The sequence below is a fragment of the Coregonus lavaretus genome (genome assembly GCF_964263955.1).
Source record: "Coregonus lavaretus genome assembly, chromosome: 15".
NCBI classification, from domain to species: Eukaryota; Metazoa; Chordata; class Actinopteri; order Salmoniformes; family Salmonidae; genus Coregonus; species Coregonus lavaretus.
In genome coordinates this window covers 2541924-2557125 of record NC_140002.1, presented here as the reverse complement: position 1 = coordinate 2557125, position 15202 = coordinate 2541924, and positions in this window count along the sequence as shown.

Here is a 15202-nt window from a genome sequence, read left to right as displayed (position 1 = left end):
CATATATGAAGGATTTTCATTAAACTAGGGGAACACAGAAGGAATCTTTCTGTTTTAAAACTCACTAGGCAGGGGTTCAGTGAATATAAATAACCGATATATCTCTCTCTCTTTCTCTCTCTCTCTCTCTCTCTCTCTCTCTCTCTCTCTCTCTCTCTCTCTCTCTCTCTCTCTCTGTCTCTCTGTCTCTGTGTCTCTATGTCTCTATGTCTCTGTCTATGTCTCTGTCTCTGTCTCTGTCTATGCCTATGTCTCTGTCTCTGTCTCTGTCTTCAATTTCAATTCAATTTAAGGGCTTTATTGGCATGGGAAACGTGTGTTAACATTGTCAAAGCAAGTGAAATAGATAATAAACAAAAGTGAAATAAACAATAAATATTAACAGTAAACATTACACTCAGAAGTTCCAAAAGAATAAAGACATTTCAAATGTCATATTATTTATATATATAGTGTTGTAACAATGTGCAAATAGTTAAAGTACAAATGGGAAATCTCTCTCTCTCTCTCTCACTCTCTCTCTCTCTCTCTCTCTCTCTCTCTCTCTCTCTCTCTCTTTCTCTCTCTCTCTCTCTCTCTCTCTCTCTCTCTCTCTCTCTCTCTCTCTCTCTCTCTCTCTCTCTCTCTCTCTCTGTCTCTGTCTCTGTCTCTGTCTCTGTCTCTGTCTCTGTCTCTGTCTCTGTCTCTGTCTCTGTCTCTGTCTCTGTCTCTGTCTCTGTCTCTGGCCTGGTGGTCTTGTGTTGTGGTCAGTCAGTAGTCCCATAGCAGAGGGCAGCTGGGCTGTGCTCTCTCTCTCTCTCTCTCTCTCTCTCTCTCTCTCTCTCTCTCTCTCTCTCTCTCGCTCTCTCTGAAGAAAACAGCAGCAGTAGTGTGTCTGTGTCAAACTGTGTGGGATGGATGCGTCTATGATGAATGTCATGATCCATCTTGTATAAACCTGTCCTATTTCATTTGCTTTGGGAGGGGATAATCCTGTTTTATTCTTGGCAGAGAATAGCAATCCAGATGCATTATTTCCCCCAGCTCAGCAGGAAGCATTAAATGTTCAACTATGGTACTATGATAAATGTTGGGGAACAGAGGGGTAGAAAATGAATATATACGCTGTGATATCTCATGTTGTGCTATAAGCTCTACTGAAGTTACTTGTGAAAATACACATTTTGCCCATTAATCAATCCCTTTCACTTATCAATCGTCATCGTTCAAGTTGTCGACCCATGATCCGTATTTCTTCATCATAATTGAATTAACGGTACATTAAACTATTGACCAGCATCTCTACATTTTGGAGCTATTTGGAGCAATTTGGGACAAGGTGATTACTTGGTGTGAAAATAATCCCTTCTCCACCAAGGAAATACATCACAGAGATTGACATACAGCTGCAGGGACACATGGAGGGAGTATTAAAGAGCCATGTAATCATCAGTAGAGAGAGTAGAGAGAGTAGAGAGAGTAGAGAGTAGAGATAGTAGAGAGAGTAGAGATAGTAGAGTGAGTAGAGAGAGTAGAGATAGTAGAGAGAGTAGAGAGAGTAGAGATAGTAGAGAGAGTAGAGAGAGTAGAGATAGTAGAGAGAGTAGAGATAGTAGAGAGAGTAGAGAGAGTAGAGATAGTAGAGAGAGTAGAGAGAGTAGAGAGAGTAGAGAGAGTAGATATAGAGAGAGAGTAGAGATAGTAGAGTGAGTAGAGAGAGTAGAGATAGTAGAGAGAGTAGAGATAGTAGAGAGAGTAGAGAGAGTAGAGAGAGTAGAGAGAGTAGAGAGAGTAGAGAGAGTAGAGATAGAGAGAGAGTAGAGAGAGTAGAGATAGAGAGAGAGTAGAGAGAGTAGAGAGAGAGTAGAGAGAGTAGAGAGAGTAGAGATAGTAGAGATAGTAGAGAGAGTAGAGATAGTAGAGAGAGTAGAGAGAGTAGAGAGAGTAGAGAGTAGAGATAGTAGAGAGAGTAGAGATAGTAGAGAGAGTAGAGAGAGTAGAGATAGTAGAGAGAGTAGAGAGAGTAGAGATAGTAGAGATAGTAGAGAGAGTAGAGATAGTAGAGAGAGTAGAGATAGAGAGAGATTAGAGAGAGTAGAGAGAGTAGAGATAGTAGAGATAGTAGAGAGAGTAGAGATAGTAGAGAGAGTAGAGAGTAGAGATAGTAGAGAGAGTAGAGATAGTAGAGAGAGTAGAGAGAGTAAAGATAGTAGAGAGAGTAGAGAGAGTAGAGATAGTAGAGATAGTAGAGAGAGTAGAGAGAGTAGAGAGAGTAGAGAGAGTAGAGATAATAGAGATAGTAGAGAGAGTAGAGAGAGAGAGAGAGGATCTAAGAAGACGGTGCTAATCTGTTAATGAGTTTACACTCGATTTCAAAATGCAAAGTGGGGGAAGTGCGGAAAGAGGCATTATCTTTAGGATTGTGATAGTGTTATATTTAATAACTGTTGTGTTGATTTCTAATTTAATATATCTAGAAATAAAAGTGATGGTTTGCATTGTATCAAGTTCAGAATGATTCATGAGAGTTTTCAGGAAATAGCGAGGATCACATCAGCAGGAGGACTTGTGACACACCTCAACTTCAGGTCCATTTATAGGAGTATCAGATTGTCAGAGCTAGCTGTCAAATATTTGACAAACAGCACCAATAAAAGTCCTATTCTGTTTCCATGGAAACCGAGAGAGAGAGAGAGAGAGAGAGAGAGAGAGAGAGAGAGAGAGAGAGAGAGAGAGAGAGAGAGAGAGAGAGAGAGAGAGAGAGAGAGAGAGAGAGAGAGAGAGAGAGAGAGAGAGAGAAGCACAGAGAGACTTTCAATTGTAAATTATTAATTAACTTATTATCAAGTTGATAACCAGCCTAAACGAGATGGGGCCATTGTGCATCGCTTACCTGAAAGTAGACAGTGGAGAAACCATCCTTAAATGCAGGGAGTCATTACTGAGATCAAGTGCCTAAATTATAGGAATTGTTATCAAAGTTTTCTAGTCCCAAAGTATGTTCTTTAGCTTTTGTAGTCACAATAATGGCACTATACACCAAGATGGCTGTTAACGTGGGTAAGCCTTTAGCTACTTGATCTCACTGATCAGCTGTTGTCAAAGGGGAAACTACACAATATCCAGCCATAAATAGTTGCTGTAACACATTTTCTGGGCTTAAACGTGGTGGACAGCTATTCCACAAATAGTGCCTCAACGATGCCCTGAAAGGAGGTGATTAGAGAAACGTTTTAGACAGATTGGAACGATTCACATAAATAACAGTGGAAGACGTGATTAATTTGCTTTAAAAGCACTCTTCTGATTGTAGAGCTACAGTCCATGTCATTTCATTTATTACATCTGAAGTTCCAAAATGTTATAAAAAATTTAAAATAATTAAAGAGCAGCAGTAAAATAAAATATCAGTAGGGAGACTATATACAGGGGGGTACCGGTACAGAGGCAATATGCAGGGGCACCTATATAGTGTTTTGCAACAAAACATGAAATTTGTCTCTCTGAAATGAAACCATCAAGTGATAGATTTCAAACAAATACATGTCTGTCATTGAACAAACCCATTCCATGATTAGCTGGTGAAAAAACACACCAATCTCGTTCATAAGTTCCTTAAACAGTAAAAAGCTAATTTACCAACATTTCAGAAAATAGATATATAGCATTTTGGAATGAAACTCTTAATTTATTTGATCAAACTGATTGCTCAATAAATGTGTACATTACATTGACATTTTAGTCATTTAGCAGACGCTCTTATCCAGAGCGACTTACAGGAGCAATTAGGTACACATTATAACAGTATGAAGTGTAATACTGTAATTCTGGATTAAAAAAGTTTGTCACCAAGTGTATGCTTTTGAAAGAGAAGGGAGGGAAACACCTTTCTGTTTTTCTCTAGAGGAATGTCAGTGACCTACACGTTACAAAGCTCACTGTGGTGGTGCATCAGAACAGACTGGTGGTGTGGCTGTGGTGTACAGGGTTACCTCAGGGAGCTGCTCTATCAGGATATCTATCCTGGTATGTCTTGAGAGGACAATTCACCCTCAAACACCTCATAACACACCAGCAGGTACAGTCAGTAACCAGTATTTATTTTTTATTCTACAGAAGACCTACCTTATTATCACTGACTGTAGCATTCCTGCAGTCACATGACCAAATCGCCCTCTAGTGGCCTCATGGGCGGAATATTTTTCATAATTTTTTTAACACAGGCCTCCTGTAGCTCAGTTGGTAGAGCATAGCGCTTGCAACGTCAGGGTTGTGGGTTCGTTTCCAACGGGGGGGGGCAGTATGAAAAATGTATGCACTCACTAACTGTAAGTCGCTCTGGATAAGAGTGTCTGCTAAATGACTAAAATGTAAAATCAGGTGTTTCTATGTCAAACTGTTTTTATTACATTTAAGTCTTCTGTGATGTATATAAAGTGTAATATTGGGATACAAGCTCAAAATTGAATACATTTCAACTCTATATCTGACATGGTACAGGTGTCTTCTTTTTCTTAAAACCATAACCATGTGTGTGAGGTGTATACTTTTATTTCGAAGTAGATTTGTTTAAGACTACCAAGAAACACTCTGTGTGACCCTGATTTAGCCCACTGCAGTAAAAGAGCACAGGAGACATCTGATTTCCTATAGGTTGGAGAGATAATTATCTAGTCTATGTCTTCAGAGGAACTCAGTGGTAGCATTTCTGACTGCCTCAAAAGCCCTACTTGTTAGTTTTTATGTGTTGTACAACATTGCGTTCCTCTTGTTACATCACAATGTTAATTCATGATGACCTTCGTGTTGTGTCTGTTCCTGGTGTGTTTGTTTATGATGAGTCAACAAACTGCCCGCTGAATCTGCCTCATTTAAAGCCTCCAGTTCAGAGGAGCAAAGCACTGCAGTGCTGCTTTATGCTGAGGATTTGCTTTGCCAGTGGATAAAAGGGTCTTAGCCCTTTGTTCTGAGGTATTAAAGTAGAGGGTATTGACAAATTGATCATACTGAAATAACTGACAAATCCTTATGACATTCTTTTTTTAAAGAGGAAGTGAAATCCTTCAAATCCATGTGGAGAGGAAATGAAACCCCATGCAGATGTTTTGTCAGCCTCTGTTGTTGCTCATGACTCGTTTCATGTGACTGTTTGAGAATTTCATTGCTTCCTTGTGTACAGTATGTAGTGTAGTCGATGGATTCAGTATGTCAGGTCTGGCATTTCGGTTACTTGAGAATCAATTACTTTTTTATGGTCTCTTTAATCGTCCCGTCCAAATTTACATTTAAATTTCAATCTGTTCCCTGGCCTCCAGTAACTCCAGGCCTCTCCCATCTGGGCTACCAAGTCACACCTGGCCTCTCCTCTGGGCCTCGCTGGGCAGGGTTTGTGTGTTTGAGGGTCTGCTGCTGTGAATGTGTTTGTGAGTATGTGCGTGTCTGTCTGTCTGTCTAGTCCTGGGGCCAGGCTCCCTCTCTCCAATGGGGCACAGCCTTGTTGTGTGGCACATCCTTTCCCTGTTCCTCACTTCCCTTCATGTGGCTCCATGGTTGATTCCCCACTTCCCTTCATGTGGCTCCTTGGTTGATTCCCCACTTCCCTTCATGTGGCTCTATGGTTGATTCCCCACTTCCCTTCATGTGGCTCCTTGGTTGATTCCCCACTTCCCTTCATGTGGCTCCTTGGTTGATTCCCCACTTCCCTTTATGTGGCTCTACGGTTGATTCCCCACTTCTCTTCATGTGGCTCTATGGTTGATTCCCCACTTCCCTTCATGTGGCTCCTTGGTTGATTCCCCACTTCCCTTCATGTGGCTCTATGGTTGATTCCCTACTTCCCTTCATGTTGCTCCTTGGTTGATTCCCCACTTCCCTTCATGTGGCTCCTTGGTTGATTCCCCACTTCCCTTCATGTTGCTCTGTGGTTGATTCCCCACTTCCCTTCATGTGGCACCTTGGTTGATTCCCCACTTCCCTTCATGTTGCTCCTTGGTTGATTCCCCACTTCCCTTCATGTGGCTCTATGGTTGATTCCCCACTTCCCTTCATGTTGCTCCTTGGTTGATTCCCCACTTCCCTTCATGTGGCTCCTTGGTTGATTCCCCACTTCCCTTCATGTTGCTCTGTGGTTGATTCCCCACTTCCCTTCATGTGGCACCTTGGTTGATTCCCCACTTCCCTTCATGTTGCTCCATGGTTGATTCATTCCCCACGTCTCTTCATGTGTCTCCATGGTTGATTCCCCACTTCCCTTCATGTGGCTCTATGGTTGATTCCCCACTTCTCTTCATGTGGCTCTATGGTTGATTCCCCACTTCCCTTCATGTGGCTCTATGGTTGATTCCCCACTTCCATTCATGTGGCTCCATTGTTGATTCCCCACCTCCCTTCATGTGGCTCCCTGGTTGATTTCCCAATTCCCTTCATGTGGCTCTATGGTTGATTCCACACTTCCCATCATGTTGCTCCATTGTTGATTCCCCACTTCCCTTCATATTGCTAAATGGTTGATTCCTCACTTCCCTTCATGTGGCTCCCTGGTTGATTTCCCAATTCCCTTCATGTGGCTCTATGGTTGATTCCACACTTCCCATCATGTTGCTCCATTGTTGATTCCCCACTTCCCTTCATATTGCTAAATGGTTGATTCCTCACTTCCCTTCATGTTGCTCTTTGGTTGATTCACCAATTCCCTTCATGTGGCTCCATGGTTGATTCCCCAATTCCCTTAATGTGGCTCCATGGTTGATTTCCCAATTCCCTTCATGTGGCTCCTTGGCTGATTACCCACTTCCCTTCATGTGGCTCCTTGATTCCCCAGTTCCCTTCATGTGGCTCCATGGTTGATTCCCCACTTCCCTTCATGTGGCTCCATGGTTGATTCCCCACTTCCCTTCATGTGGCTCTAAGGTTGATTCCCCAATTCCCTTCATGTGTCTCCATGGTTGATTCCCCACTTCCCTTCATGTGGCTCCTTGGTTGATTCCCCACTTCCCTTCATGTGGCTCCTTGGTTGATTCCCCACTTCCCTTCATGTGGCTCCTTGGTTGATTCCCCACTTCCCTTCATGTGGCTCTATGGTTGATTCCCCACTTCCCTTCATGTTGCTCCTTGGTTGATTCCCCACTTCCCTTCATGTGGCTCCTTGGTTGATTCCCCACTTCCCTTCATGTTGCTCTGTGGTTGATTCCCCACTTCCCTTCATGTTGCTCTGTGGTTGATTCCCCACTTCCCTTCATGTGGCACCTTGGTTGATTCCCCACTTCCCTTCATGTGGCACCTTGGTTGATTCCCCACTTCCCTTCATGTGGCTCCATGGTTGATTCCCCACTTCCCTTCATGTGGCTCCATGGTTGATTCCCCACTTCTCTTCATGTGGCTCCATGGTTGATTTCCCAATTCCCTTCATGTGGCTCCATGGTTGATTCCCCACTTCCATTCATGTGGCTCCATTGTTGATTCCCCACCTCCCTTCATGTGGCTCCCTGGTTGATTTCCCAATTCCCTTCATGTGGCTCTATGGTTGATTCCACACTTCCCATCATGTTGCTCCATTGTTGATTCCCCACTTCCCTTCATATTGCTAAATGGTTGATTCCTCACTTCCCTTCATGTGGCTCCCTGGTTGATTTCCCAATTCCCTTCATGTTGCTCCATTGTTGATTCCCCACTTCCCTTCATATTGCTAAATGGTTGATTCCTCACTTCCCTTCATGTGGCTCTTTGGTTGATTCACCAATTCCCTTCATGTGGCTCCATGGTTGATTCCCCAATTCCCTTAATGTGGCTCCATGGTTGATTTCCCAATTCCCTTCATGTGGCTCCATGGTTGATTCCCCAATTCCCTTCATGTGGCTCCTTGGTTGATTCCCCACTTCCCTTCATGTGGCTCCTTGATTCCCCAGTTCCCTTCATGTGGCTCCATGGTTGATTCCCCACTTCCCTTCATGTGGCTCCATGGTTGATTCCCCACTTCCCTTCATGTGGCTCTATGGTTGATTCCCCAATTCCCTTCATGTGTCTCCATGGTTGATTCCCCACATCCCTTCATGCGGGTCTATGGTTGATTCCCTTCATGTTGCTCCATGGTTGATTCCCCACTTCCCTTCATGTGGCTCCATGGTTGATTTCCCAATTCCCTTCATGTGGTTCTATGGTTGATTCCCCAATTATCTTTATGTGGCTCCATGGTTGATTCCCAACTTCCCTTCATGCTGCTACATTGTTGATTCCCCACTTCCCTTCATGTTGCTACATGGTTGATTCCCCAATTCCCTTCATGTGGCTCCATGGTTGATACCCCACTTCCCTTCATGCGGCTCTATGGTTGAACCCCACTTCCCTTCATGTGGCTCTATAGTTGAATCCCCACTTCCCTTCATTTTGCTCCATGGTTGATTCCCCACTTCCCTTCATGTGGCTCCATGGTTGATTCCCCACTTCCCTTCATGTGGCTCTATTGTTGATTCCCCAATTCCCTTCATGTTGCTCCATGGTTGATTCCCCACTTCCCTTTACGTGGCTCTATGGTTGATTTCCCACATCCCTTCATGTTGCTCTATGGTTGATTCCCCACTTCCTGTCATGTTGCCCCATGGTTGATTCCCTAATTCCCATATTGTTGCTCCATGGTTGATTCCCCACTCCCCTTCATGTGGCTCCATGGGTGATTCCCCACTTCCCTTCATGTGGCTCCTTGGTTGATTCCCCACTTCCCTTCATGTGGCTCTTTGGTTGATTCCCCACTTCCTTTAATGTGGCTCTATGGTTGAATCCCCACTTCCCTTCATGTTGCACCATGGTTGATTCCCAACTTCCCTTCATGCAGCTCCGTGGTCGATTCCCCACTTCTCTTCATGTGGCTGTTTTAATGATTCCCCACTTTCATTCATGTGACTCCATGGTTGATTCCCCACTCCCCTTCATGTGGCTCCATGGTTGATTCCCCACTTCCCTTCACATGGCTCCATGGTTGATTCCCCACTTCCCTTCATGTGGCTCTATGGTTGATTCCCCAATTCCCTTCATGTGGCTCTGTGGTTGATTCCCCACTTCCATCCATGTGGCTCTATGGTTGATTCCCCACTTCCCTTCATGTGGCTCTATGGTTGATTCCCCAATTCCCTTCATGTGGCTCTTTGGTTGATTCCCCACGTCCCTTAATGTGGCTCCATTGTTGATTCCCCACTTCCCTTCATGTGGCTCCATGGTTGATTCCCCAATTCCCTTCATGTGGCTCTTTGGTTGATTCCCCACTTCCCTTCATGTGGCTCTATGGTTCATTCCTCACTTCCCTTCATGTGGCTTCATGGTTGATTCCCCACTTCCCTTCATGTGGCTCCATGGTTGATTCCCCACTTTCCTTCATGTGGCTCTTTGGTTGATTCCCCACTTCCCTTCATGTGGCTCTATGGTTGATTCCCCACCCCCCTTCATGTGGCTCTATGGTTGAATCCACAATTCCCTTCATTTTGCTCAATGTTTGATTCCCCACTTCCCTTCATGTGGCTCCTTGGTTGATTCCCCACTTCCATTCATGTGGCTCTATGGTTGATTCCCCACCCCCCTTCATGTGGCTCTATGGTTGAATCCACAATTCCCTTCATTTTGCTCAATGTTTGATTCCCCACTTCCCTTCATGTTGCTCCATGGTTGATTCCCCACTTCCCTTTACGTGGCTCTATGGTTGATTTCCCACATCCCTTCATGTTGCTCTATGGTTGATTCCCCACTTCCTGTCATGTTGCCCCATGGTTGATTCCCTAATTCCCATATTGTTGCTCCATGGTTGATTCCCCACTCCCCTTCATGTGGCTCCATGGGTGATTCCCCACTTCCCTTCATGTGGCTCCTTGGTTGATTCCCCACTTCCCTTCATGTGGCTCTTTGGTTGATTCCCCACTTCCTTTAATGTGGCTCTATGGTTGAATCCCCACTTCCCTTCATGTTGCACCATGGTTGATTCCCAACTTCCCTTCATGCAGCTCCGTGGTCGATTCCCCACTTCTCTTCATGTGGCTGTTTTAATGATTCCCCACTTTCATTCATGTGACTCCATGGTTGATTCCCCACTCCCCTTCATGTGGCTCCATGGTTGATTCCCCACTTCCCTTCACATGGCTCCATGGTTGATTCCCCACTTCCCTTCATGTGGCTCTATGGTTGATTCCCCAATTCCCTTCATGTGGCTCTGTGGTTGATTCCCCACTTCCATCCATGTGGCTCTATGGTTGATTCCCCACTTCCCTTCATGTGGCTCTATGGTTGATTCCCCAATTCCCTTCATGTGGCTCTTTGGTTGATTCCCCACGTCCCTTAATGTGGCTCCATTGTTGATTCCCCACTTCCCTTCATGTGGCTCCATGGTTGATTCCCCAATTCCCTTCATGTGGCTCTTTGGTTGATTCCCCACTTCCCTTCATGTGGCTCTATGGTTCATTCCTCACTTCCCTTCATGTGGCTTCATGGTTGATTCCCCACTTCCCTTCATGTGGCTCCATGGTTGATTCCCCACTTTCCTTCATGTGGCTCTTTGGTTGATTCCCCACTTCCCTTCATGTGGCTCTATGGTTGATTCCCCACCCCCCTTCATGTGGCTCTATGGTTGAATCCACAATTCCCTTCATTTTGCTCAATGTTTGATTCCCCACTTCCCTTCATGTGGCTCCTTGGTTGATTCCCCACTTCCATCCATGTGGCTCTTTGGTTGATTCCCCAATTCCCTTAATGTTGCTCCACGGTTGATTCCCAACTTCCCTTCATGTGGCTCGTTGGTTGATTCCTCACTTCCCTTCATGTGGCTCCATGGTTGATTCCCCACTTCCCTTAATGTGGCTCCTTGGTTGATTCCCCAATTCCCTTAATGTTGCTCCATGGTTGATTCCCAACTTCCCTTCATGTGGCTCCTTGGTTGATTCCCCAATTCCCTTCATGTGGCACCTTGGTTGATTCCCAACTTCCCTTCATGCAGCTCCATGGTTGATTCCCCACTTCCCTTCATGTGGCTCCTTGGTTGATTCCCCACTTCCCTTCATGTGGCTCTATGGTTGATTCCCCACTTCCCTTTATGTGGCTCTACGGTTGATTCCCCACTTCTCTTCATGTGGCTCTATGGTTGATTCCCCACTTCTCTTCATGTGGCTCCATTGTTGATTCCCCACTTCCATTAATGTTGCTCCATGGTTGATTCCCCACTTCCCTTCATGTGGCTCCTTGGTTGATTTCCCAAATTTCCCTTCATGTGGCTCCATTGTTGATTCCACACTTCCCATCATGTTGCTTTATGGTTGATTCCCCACTTCCCTTCATATTGCTAAATGGTTGATTCCCCACTTCCCTTCATGTGGCTCCATGTTTGATTCCCCACTTCCCTTCATGTGGCTCCATGGTTGATTCCCCACTTCCCTTCATGTGGCTCTATGGTTGATTCTCCAATTCCCTTCATGCGGGTCTATGGTTGATTCCCTTCATGTTGCTCCATGGTTGATTTCCCAATTCCCTTCATGTGGCTCCATGGGTGATTCCCCACTCCCCTTCATGTGGCTCCATGGGTGATTCCCCACTTCCCTTCATGTGGCTCCATGGTTGATTCCCCACTTCCCTTCATGTGGCTCTTTGGTTGATTCCCCACTTCCTTTAATGTGGCTCTATGGTTGATTCCCCACTTCCCTTCATGTGGCTCCATGGTTGATTCCCCACTTCCCTTCATGTGGCTCTTTGGTTGATTCCCCACTTCCTTTAATGTGGCTCTATGGTTGAATCCCCACTTCCCTTCATGCAGCTCCGTGGTCGATTCCCCACTTCTCTTCATGTGGCTGTTTTAATGATTCCCCACTTTCATTCATGTGACTCCATGGTTGATTCCCCACTTCCCTTCATGTGGCTCCATGGTTGATTCCCCACTTCCCTTCACATGGCTCCATGGTTGATTCCCCACTTCCCTTCATGTGGCTCTATGGTTGATTCCCCAATTCCCTTCATGTGGCTCTGTGGTTGATTCCCCACTTCCATCCATGTGGCTCTATGGTTGATTCCCCACTTCCCTTCATGTGGCTCTATGGTTGATTCCCCAATTCCCTTCATGTGGCTCTATGGTTGATTCCCCACTTCCCTTCATGTGGCTCTATGGTTGATTCCCCAATTCCCTTCATGTGGCTCTATGGTTGATTCCCCACTTCCCTTCATGTGGCTCTATGGTTCATTCCTCACTTCCCTTCATGTGGCTTCATGGTTGATTCCCCACTTCCCTTCATGTGGCTCCATGGTTGATTCCCCACTTTCCTTCATGTGGCTCTTTGGTTGATTCCCCACTTCCCTTCATGTGGCTCTATGGTTGATTCCCCACCCCCCTTCATGTGGCTCTATGGTTGAATCCACACTTCCCTTCATTTTGCTCAATGTTTGATTCCCCACTTCCCTTCATGTGGCTCCTTGGTTGATTCCCCACTTCCATCCATGTGGCTCTTTGGTTGATTCCCCAATTCCCTTAATGTTGCTCCACGGTTGATTCCCAACTTCCCTTCATGTGGCTCGTTGGTTGATTCCTCACTTCCCTTCATGTGGCTCCATGGTTGATTCCCCACTTCCCTTAATGTGGCTCCTTGGTTGATTCCCCAATTCCCTTAATGTTGCTCCATGGTTGATTCCCAACTTCCCTTCATGCAGCTCCATGGTTGATTCCCCACTTCCCTTCATGTGGCTCCTTGGTTGATTCCCAACTTCCCTTCATGCAGCTCCATGGTTGATTCCCCACTTCCCTTCATGTGGCTCCTTGGTTGATTCCCCACTTCCCTTCTTGTGGCTCTATGGTTGATTCCCCACTTCCCTTTATGTGGCTCTACGGTTGATTCCCCACTTCTCTTCATGTGGCTCCATGGTTGATTCCCCACTTCTCTTCATGTGGCTCCATTGTTGATTCCCCACTTCCATTAATGTTGCTCCATGGTTGATTCCCCACTTCCCTTCATGTGGCTCCTTGGTTGATTTCCCAAATTTCCCTTCATGTGGCTCCATTGTTGATTCCACACTTCCCATCATGTTGCTTTATGGTTGATTCCCCACTTCCCTTCATATTGCTAAATGGTTGATTCCCCACTTCCCTTCATGTGGCTCCATGTTTGATTCCCCACTTCCCTTCATGTGGCTCCATGGTTGATTCCCCACTTCCCTTCATGTGGCTCTATGGTTGATTCTCCAATTCCCTTCATGCGGGTCTATGGTTGATTCCCTTCATGTTGCTCCATGGTTGATTTCCCAATTCCCTTCATGTGGTTCTATGGTTGATTCCCCAATTCTCTTTATGTGGCTCCATGGTTGATTCCCCACTTCCCTTCATGTGGCTCCTTGGTTGATTCCCCACTTCCCTTCATGTGGCTCCTTGGTTGATTCTCCACTTTCTTTTATGTGGCTCTATTGTTGAATTCCTACTTCCCTTCATGTTGCTCCATGGTTGATTCCCAATTTACCTTCATGCAGCTCCATGGTCGATTCCCCACTTCCCTTCATGTGGCTCTATGGTTGATTCCCCACTTCCCTTCATGTGGCTCAATGGTTGATTCCCCACTTCCCTTCATGTGGATCCTTTGTTGATTCCCCAATTCCCTTGATGTTGCTCCATGGTTGATTCCACTCTTCCCTTCATGTTGCTCTATGGTTGATTCCCCAATTCCCTTCATGTGGCTCCATGGTTGATTCCCCACTTCCCTTCATTTGGCTCCATGGTTGATTCCCCACTTCCCCTCATGTTGCTCCATGGTTGATTCCCCACTTCCCTTCATGTGGCTCTATGGTTGATTCCCCAATTCCCTTCATGTGGCTCTTTGGTTGATTCCCCACTTCCCTTCATGTGGCTCTATGGTTCATTCCTCACTTCCCTTCATGTGGCTTCATGGTTGATTCCCCACTTTCCTTCATGTGGCTCCATGGTTTATTCCCCAATTCCCTTCATGTTGCTCCATGGTTGATTCCCCACTTCCATTCATATTGCTCCATGGTTGATTCCCCACTTCCCTTCATGTGGCTCCTTGGTTGATTCCCCACTTCCCACCATGTGGCTCTATGGTTGATTCCCCACTTACCTTCATGTGGCTCCATGGTTGAATCCACACCTCACTTCCTGTGGCTCCATGGTTGAATCCACACTTCCCTTCATGTGGCTCCATGTTTGATTCCCCACTTCCCTTCATGTGGCTCTGTGGTTGATTCCCCACTTCCCTTCATGTGGCTCCATGTTTGATCCCCCACTTCCCTTCATGTGGCTCCATGTTTGATTCCCCACGTCCCTTCATGTTGGTCCGTTGTTGATTCCCCACTTCCCTTCATGTGGCTCTGTGGTTGATTCCCCACTTCCCTTCATGTTGCTCTGTGGTTGATTCCTCACTTCCTTTCATGTTGCTCTGTGGTTGATTCCCCACTTCCCTTCATGTGGCTCCATGGTTGATTCCCCATTTCCCTTCATGTTGCTCTATGGTTGAGCGTTTATTTATTTCCCACCTCTCAGTGGCGGCTGCTGCTGCCCACCTGGGTCCCTATTGCGCAGCAGGCCAGGCTGCCCGATCTCCTTCTGGCACATGGCTGTGTTTCTGCTGATTAATCTGAGGAGCAATGTTTTTGATTCACATAATTCACATAGTTGCCACTGAGGCTTTTGAGCTCACTCTGATTTGACACTTCCAGACAGGAGTATGGAGTATGGCTGTCACAATCACAATCCATTAGGCACAGAAGTCAATTCAACGTTTATTCCACGTTTATTCAAAGTAATTTCATTGAAATTAAGTGCGAGACAACGTTGATTCAACCAGTTTGTGCACAGTGGAAATGAACTGGATGGTGGTAGCCAGATTAGGCAAACATTATAGATTCAACAATTAATCATAAAATTGTTTTATTGGGTGAGTATCCTCATTGGGTTGATGACTGTCATATAAAAGTCTAACAGAAGTGACTTTAGGAGATGTCATGTTCCAGACCAGAGGACGCATATGGAAATGTTAAAAAACCTGCTGCACAGCTAATAAACTGATCCCCAGGGTCACAGAAATCCTTCAGTTTTTACACAAATTTGACAGAGAGACAAACTTGCACAATCAATGGTAGCCTACGAAATGCTCAGCTAAGACAGTGCTGCCTTCATGTGGGCAAAAATAATATTGCATTGCATTTCGCTGCGTCCTGACTTCTGATGCCAAATCATGCTCATCAAGAATTTACTACCACTGTCATC